The sequence below is a fragment of the Penaeus vannamei genome, chromosome 41 (assembly GCF_042767895.1).
Source record: "Penaeus vannamei isolate JL-2024 chromosome 41, ASM4276789v1, whole genome shotgun sequence".
Classification (NCBI taxonomy): domain Eukaryota; kingdom Metazoa; phylum Arthropoda; class Malacostraca; order Decapoda; family Penaeidae; genus Penaeus; species Penaeus vannamei.
The window spans coordinates 12,198,570-12,206,069 of record NC_091589.1 but is presented as its reverse complement, the minus strand read 5'-3'; positions in this window follow the sequence as shown (position 1 = coordinate 12,206,069).

Sequence of the window (7,500 nt, the reverse complement as noted above, 5' to 3'; positions counted from 1 at the left end):
CACACACACACACACACACACACATACACACACACACACACACACACACACACACACACACACACACATGCAGACACAAACATGTGCATGTGTGTTTTACGAGCAGGGAAGGTGTATGAGCCTGGAGTACATAGGTCACATACATACATATACATTATATATATGTTTATATATATATATATATATATATATATATATATATATATATATATATATATATGTATATGTGTGTGTGTGTGTGTGTGTGTGTGTGTGTGTGTATGTGTGTGTGTGTGTGCATGTACCTGTGTGTGTATGTGTGTGTGTGTGTGTGTGTGTGTGTGTGTGTGTGTGTGTGTGTGTATGTGTGCGTGTGCGTGTGTGTGTGCGTGTGTATATACATATATATATACATATATATACATATATATATATATATATATATATATATATATATATATGACTATATGTGTGTGTGTGTGTTTGTGTTTAGATAGAAATTATTTTTTTTCTGGCGATCCCGTCTGGAACGGAAGTCCGTTTGTTTTCGAACGGTTTTGGCGGGAAATCTTTCTCCCCTTCTTTGATGTAGTATTTTCAGAAGGATGATAAAATCTGGATAGGAAGTAATGATAATAGTTCTAAGGTTACCAACAGTACTGTAATATTACTGTAATAGTTATTGTAATTATTACAGGGGGCAAGCTTTGATGTTTCCACGCATCAGGTCTCGCTTTATTTAAGATCTTTCTTTTAACATGCATATATCAAATATATAAACTATTTTCTTGTTTTCAAGTAAGAGTGAACATTGCCCTTCCGAATGAAATAGCTATTTGGCGCTTATGATGTGACAGTGAGCGATCATTCGATGATTAACCTAACGTATTGCAGCGAGCCATAAAGTGTAATTCTTGCTTAAAACTCAAAAACTATCTATAAACATCTGATTTCATTTCATAAACCATATCTCATTTATTACGCTCGAGATTTTACATGACCGAAAATAATAGACGAAAGGTGAGATATGAAGAAAATGCAGAAATATACAGGATATTCGTGTAGGCAGCTCTTTCCCATTTTTGTCATTCGTTTAAAATCAAATGCTAATCATGGTGTAACAAATAGAAAAAGAAAGAGGGAATAATGAAAAAGAAAAGGGAAACATATGTGTGTTTAGATACATACATATATATGTGTGTGTGTGTTTGTGTGTGTGTGAGAAAGAGAGAGAGTGTGTGTGTGTATGCGTGTGTGTGTTTGAAAATATAAATATGTATATATACAAGTACACAAACGCACATACACCTACACGCACACACAAACACACACGACGACTTAGTCCAAATGAAGACTCACTAACTTCATTCAAATTATGTTTATGCAGCATGTTCATCTTTTTAAACCATTCTCGCATTTTATGAATATGTTTACTCCGAATACTGTTGATTTAAATAAACAACTGTTCCTCTTGTATTATACGTTTCACAATACTTAGTATGAATCTCAATATTTGATACCCAGTGGTCTATTGTATAGATAGATACCCACTTTTTGGCTCATACTAAATATAAGTACTTTATTTTGTACTGTGTTCATGTTGACGAATGTAGAGTAAGTGTGAATGAGAATGAATATCTTCACAATACAATGAGATGTATTTGATGGGTTTAGAATAGATCTTCGTCGATGTATTTCTGATGAAGATCTATTCGAAACTGGTCAAATACACCTTTTGTATTGTGAAGATATTCATTCTCATTCATACCTTTCCTACATACTCTAATTTGGTACTTTCTCGGTATGAGGTACCCCAACATGCCCTGTCCTTAGCGCTCTGGGCAACAAAGGCTTTTATTAATCCAAAACTTTCGAAACCACATAGCCACATAGAATTTAGAATGACGTTCTTTATACTGTTATATGTAGGAAACCACATGGCCACATAGAATTTAGAGTGGCGTTCTTTATACTGTTATATGTAGGAAACCACATGGCCACATAGAATTTAGAATTACGTTCTTTATGCTGTTATATGTAGGAAACTACATGGCCACATAGAATTTAGAATTACGTTCTTTATGCTGTTATATGTAGGAAACCACATGACCACATAGAATTTAGAATTACGTTCTTTATGCTGTTATGTGTAGGAAACTACATGGCCACATAGAATTTAGAGTGGCGTTCTTTATGATGTTATATGTAGAAAGCCACATGGCCACATAGAATTTAGAATTACGTTCGTTATGCTGTTAGATGTAGGAAGCCACATAGAATTTAGAGTGGCGTTCTTTATGCTGTTACAGGTAGGGTTTATGCTGCTTTTGCCACATAGTGAGAGACATTTCGATGTGGCTGATATGTAGAATATGTAGACGGTTTGCACTGGGGGTATGAGACTTTATGCAGGATGTGTGGCGGCAGGACTGTAGTCTGTCTGTCTGAGGAGGAAATTCCATTTCAATCACTTTATTAAACCAGTTTCATAAATCCGTAACTTCCGTTGTGATTAACACTATTTTTATCGCATTAATTTAACTAGTTTCATCCTTCCGCAATTTCCATTATAATCCCTAACTGCAATTATTAATTTTGATTATATATTTTACGAAGCAGATGTGGCAGTCTTATCTTCTTACGTAACTGCAAATAAAAGTATTAACACTTCCACGAAATCTAGAAAGTCCTCACACTTAAATAATTATAAATTTCATTCGAGTAAAAAAGAGAGAGCGAGAAAGGAAAAAAAAATAATTAGATGGTCAAGAATAAAGGGAAAGAATAATTAGTCACGAAATCCCATTTTTGAGAGAATTTAAAACTTTCTGTAAGAGATTTCAATCCTTCTGTACCTTGTCACTTATGGGAATGTGTTTCAGGGAATTTATACGATTATTTAGCAATTTTCTTGATATCATGGACAATAATTTTTCATTTCTGTATGACATGCTGTTTTTATTCATTATAGACTTTTATATATATGTGTGTGTGTGTGTGTATGTGTGTGTGTGTGAGTGTGTGTGTGTGTGTATGTGTGTGTGTGAGTGTGTGTGTGTGTGTATGTGTGTGTGTGCGTGCGTGTGTGTGTGTGTGTATGTGTGTGCATAACTGTATGTGTATGTGTGTGTGTGTGTGTGTGTATGTGTGTATGTACATATATACATCTGGACTTGCTCTAACATAAATTTTATAGACAGTAGAGATTTCGCAGGTGGCCATATTGCAAACACGTACACATCTTAAACTAGTGCAACACAGCTGGCGTGCGAATTGCAGAGACAAATGATATTAATACAGCGGCGCCAGCACTGCAGATTGAAGGGGCGTGGTCTTCGTTCTAGATTTGCAAATTTCGACTCTTAAGTGGATGATGATGAGTGGGCCAAGGAGTTCAGAACCCGCCATTTTTTTTTTTTTTTTTTTGAGAAGTAAGGTTATTATTATTATCATTATTATTGTGGTTGTTGTTGCTGTTGGGGAGTAAGGTTAGCTTTTTTTTTTCTTTTATTTGAGAAATAAAGTTACTATTATCATTATAATTACTATTATTATTATTATCATCATTATTATCATTATTGAGAAGTAAGGTTAGTTTCTTTTTTAGAATTAATGTTATTATTATTATCATTATTAATATTATTATTGTTATCATTGTTATTATTATTACTAAGTAAGGTTAATTTCACTTTGAGAAGTAATATTTTTTGAGAAGTAAGGTTAGTTTTTTTTCTTTTTCTTTTTCTTTTTTTTTAGAAATACGGTTCGTTTGAGAATACGTTCATCAAAGCTTAACCTCGACTTTTTAAAAACTTATGCTGTGCCTTGGATTAACACAACATATTCACCAGATACTTTGCATTGTGTTAAATATATAAAGATGAACAAAAAGGTCACAGTTCATACCCATTTATTTTTGAAAGTCAAATCACAACTAAAATATAAAAAAAGGAGTCGAAGTGATATACTTATTTATGAAAAGAGCTGAATATTGGTCATGAATGTATATGATAAAATTATTCATTAATTATCCCTGATTTTGTGAATACTAATGATGGTCTTTTACCTCATTTGTGATAGATAAATTAAGTCTTTGAGTATTTAGGTTAAGCTCAGTCTAGAATTAATTAGAGGAACATTGAGCGTTGTAATTTATTGAGTTTTTTCTGGGTTTTACATCGGGTTGTGATTCAGTATTAGAGTGTTATTATAATAATAACTTTTATTTTTTCTCTCATTTGCATAGTGTTTGCTTAGACTCAATGGATATGCAGTAATTTATCACACACACACACACACACACACACACCGAGTAATACGGCGACAGACAGACACACAGACACAGGCAAAAACAATGAAAGAAACAGGATGGTTTGCATACGTTCTCTCTCTTTCTCTCTCTCTCTATCTCCCTCCCTCCCTCCTTCCCTCCCTCCCTACCCCCCACTCCATCCCTCCCTCCCTTTCTCTTCCCCCCTCCCTCTCCCTCCCTACCCCCCACTCCATCCCTCCCTCCCTTTCCCCCTCCCTCCCTCCCTACCCCCACTCCATCCCTCCCTCCTTTCTTTCCCTCCCTCTCCCTCCCTACCCCCACTCCCTCCTCCCTCCCTCTCCCTCCCTACTCCCCACTCCATCCTCCCTCCCTTTCTTCTTCCCTCCTCTCCCTCCCCTCCCTTCTCCCTCCCTACCCCACTCCATCCCTCCCTCCCTTTCTCTCTTCCCTCTCCCTCCCTCTCCCTCCCTACTCCCCACTCCATCCCTCCTCCCTTCTTCCCCCCTCCCTCCTCCCTCCCTACCCCCACTCCATCCCTCCCTCCCCTTTTCTCTTCCCCTCCCTCTCCCTCCCTACCCCCCACTCCATCCCTTCCCTCCCTTTCTCTTCCCCCTCCGTCTCCCTCCCTACCCCCCACTCCATCCCTCCCTCCCTTTCTCTTCCCTCTCCCTCTCCCTCCCTACTCCCCCACTCCATCCCTCCTCCCTTTCTTCTTCTCTTCTCCCTCCTCCCTCCCTCCCTCCCTCCTCCCTCCCTACCCCCCACTCCATCCCTCCCTCCCTTTCTCTTCCCCCCTCCCTCTCCCTCCCTACCCCCCACTCCATCCCTCCCTCCCTCTCCCTTCCTACCCCCACTCCATCCCTCCCTCCCTTTTCTCTTCCCCTCCCTCTCCTCCCTACCCCCACTCCTCCCTCCCTCCCTCCTCCCTACCCCCCCACCCATCCCTCCTCCCTCCCTTTCTCTTCTCTCCTCCCTCTCCCTACCCCCACCCATCCCTCCTCCCTCCTTTCTTCTCTCCCCCCCTCCCTCTCCCTCCCTACCCCCCACTCCCTCCCTCCCTCCCTCTCCCTCCCTACCCCCGCACCCATCCCTCCCTCCCTTTCTTCTTTCCCCTCCCTCCCCCTCCCTTCTCCCTCCCTACCCCCACCCATCCCTCCTCCCTTTCTTTCTTCCCCTCCCTCCCTTCCCTACCCCCACTCATCCCTCCCCTCCCTTTTCTTCCCCTCCCTCTCCCTTCCCTACCCCCCACCCATCCCTCCCTCCCTTTCTCCTCCCCCTCCCTTCCTCCTCCTCCCTACCCCCACTCCCTCCCTCCCTCCCTCTCTCCTCCCTACCCCCCCACTCCATCCCTCCTCCCTTTCTTTCCTCCCTCTCCCTCCCTCCCTCCCTCTCCCTCCCTACCCCCCACCCATCGCTCCCTCCCTTTCTCTTCCCTCCCTCTCCCTCCCTACCCCCCACTCCATCCCTCCCTCCCTTTTCTTCCCCCTTTCCTCTCCCTCCCTACCCCCCACTCCCTCCCTCCCTCCCTCTCCCTCCCTACCCCCACTCCATCCCTCCCTCCCTTTTCTCTTCCCCCTCCCTCTCCCTCCCCTACCCCCCACCTCCCTCCCTCTCTCCCTGCTCTCTCCCTCCCTACCCCCCACTCATCCCTCCCTCCCTTTCTCTTCCCCCTCCCTCTCCCTCCCTCCCTCCCTCTCCCTCCCTACCCCCCACCATCCCTCCCTCCCCTTTCTTTCCCCTTCCTCTTTCCTCTCCCTACCCCCACTCCATCCCTCCCTCCTCTCCCTCCCTACCCCCCACTCCATCCCTCCCTCCCCTTTCCCTCCCTCCCTCCCTACCCCCCACTCCCTCCTTCCCTCCCTTCCTCCCTCCCTACCCCCCACTCCATCCCTCCCTCCCTTTCTCTTCCCTCCCTCCCCCCTCCCTACCCCCCACCCACTGTTCCTCCCTTTCTTCCCCCCTCCCCCTCTCCCTCCCCTACCCCCACTCCATCCCTCCCTCCTTTCTCTCTCCCTCCCTCTCCCTCCTCACCCCCACCCCTCCCTCCCCTCCCTCCTCTCCCCCTCCCTACCCCCCACTCCATCCTCCTCCCTTTTTCTTCCTCCCTCCTCCCACCCCCACCCATCGGGCTCCCTCCTCCTTTCTTCCCCCTCCCTCTCCCTCCCCACTCCCACTCCATCCCCTCCTCCCCCTTTCTCTCTTCCCTCCCTCTCCCTCCCCTACCCCCACTCCCTCCCTCCCTCCCTCTCCTCCCTACCCCCACTCCATCCCTCCCTCCTTTCTTTCCCTCCCTCTCCCTCCTCCCTCCCTCTCCCTCCCTACCCCCACTCCCATCCCCTCCCTCCCTTTCTCTCTTCCCCCCTCCCTCTCCCTCCCCTACCCCCCACTCCATCCCTCCCTCCCTTTCTTCCCCCTCCCTCTCCCTCCCTACCCCCCACTCCCTCCCTCCCTCCCTCTCCTCCCTACCCCCACTCCATCCCTCCCTCCCTTTCTCTTTCCCCTCCCTCTCCTCCCTCCCTCCTCCTCCCTCCTACCCCCACTCCATCCCTCCTCCCTTTCTCTTCCCCCCTCCCTTCCTCCCTCCCTACCCCCACTCCATCCCTCCCTCCCTTTCTTCCCCCTCCTTCCCCCCTCCCTACCCCCACCTGCTCCTCCCTTCCCCCTCCCTCTCTCCTCCTACCCCACCTGGTCCCTCCCTCCCTTTCTTCCTCTCTCCCTTCCTCCTCCTCCCTCCTCTCCCTCCCTACCCCCCCACTCCATCCCTCCCTCCCTTCTCTTCCCTCCCTCTCCCCCCCTCCCTCCCTCTCCCTCCTACCCCCACTCCATCGCTCCCTCCCTTTCCTCTTCCCTCTCCCCCTCCCTACCCCCACTCCATCCCTCCCTCCTTTCTTCTTCCCCCTCCTTCCTCCTCCCTACCCCCCACTCCTCCCTCCCTCCCTCTCCCTCCCTACCCCCACTCCATCCCTCCCTCCCTTTCTCTTCCCCCTCCCTTCCTCCCTCCCTCCCTCCCTCTCTCCCTACCCCCACTCCACTGCTCCTCCTCTTTCTTCTTCTCCTCCCTCTCCCTCCCCTACCCCCACTCCATCGCTCCCCCTCCCTTTCTCTTCCCCCTTCCTCCCTCTCCTCCTCCCTCCCTTTCTCTTCCCCCCTCCCTCTCCCTCCCTACCCCCCACTCCATCCTCCTCCCTTTCTCTTTCCCTCCCTCCCTCCCTCCTACCCCCACTCCTCCCTCTCCCTCCCTCTCCCTT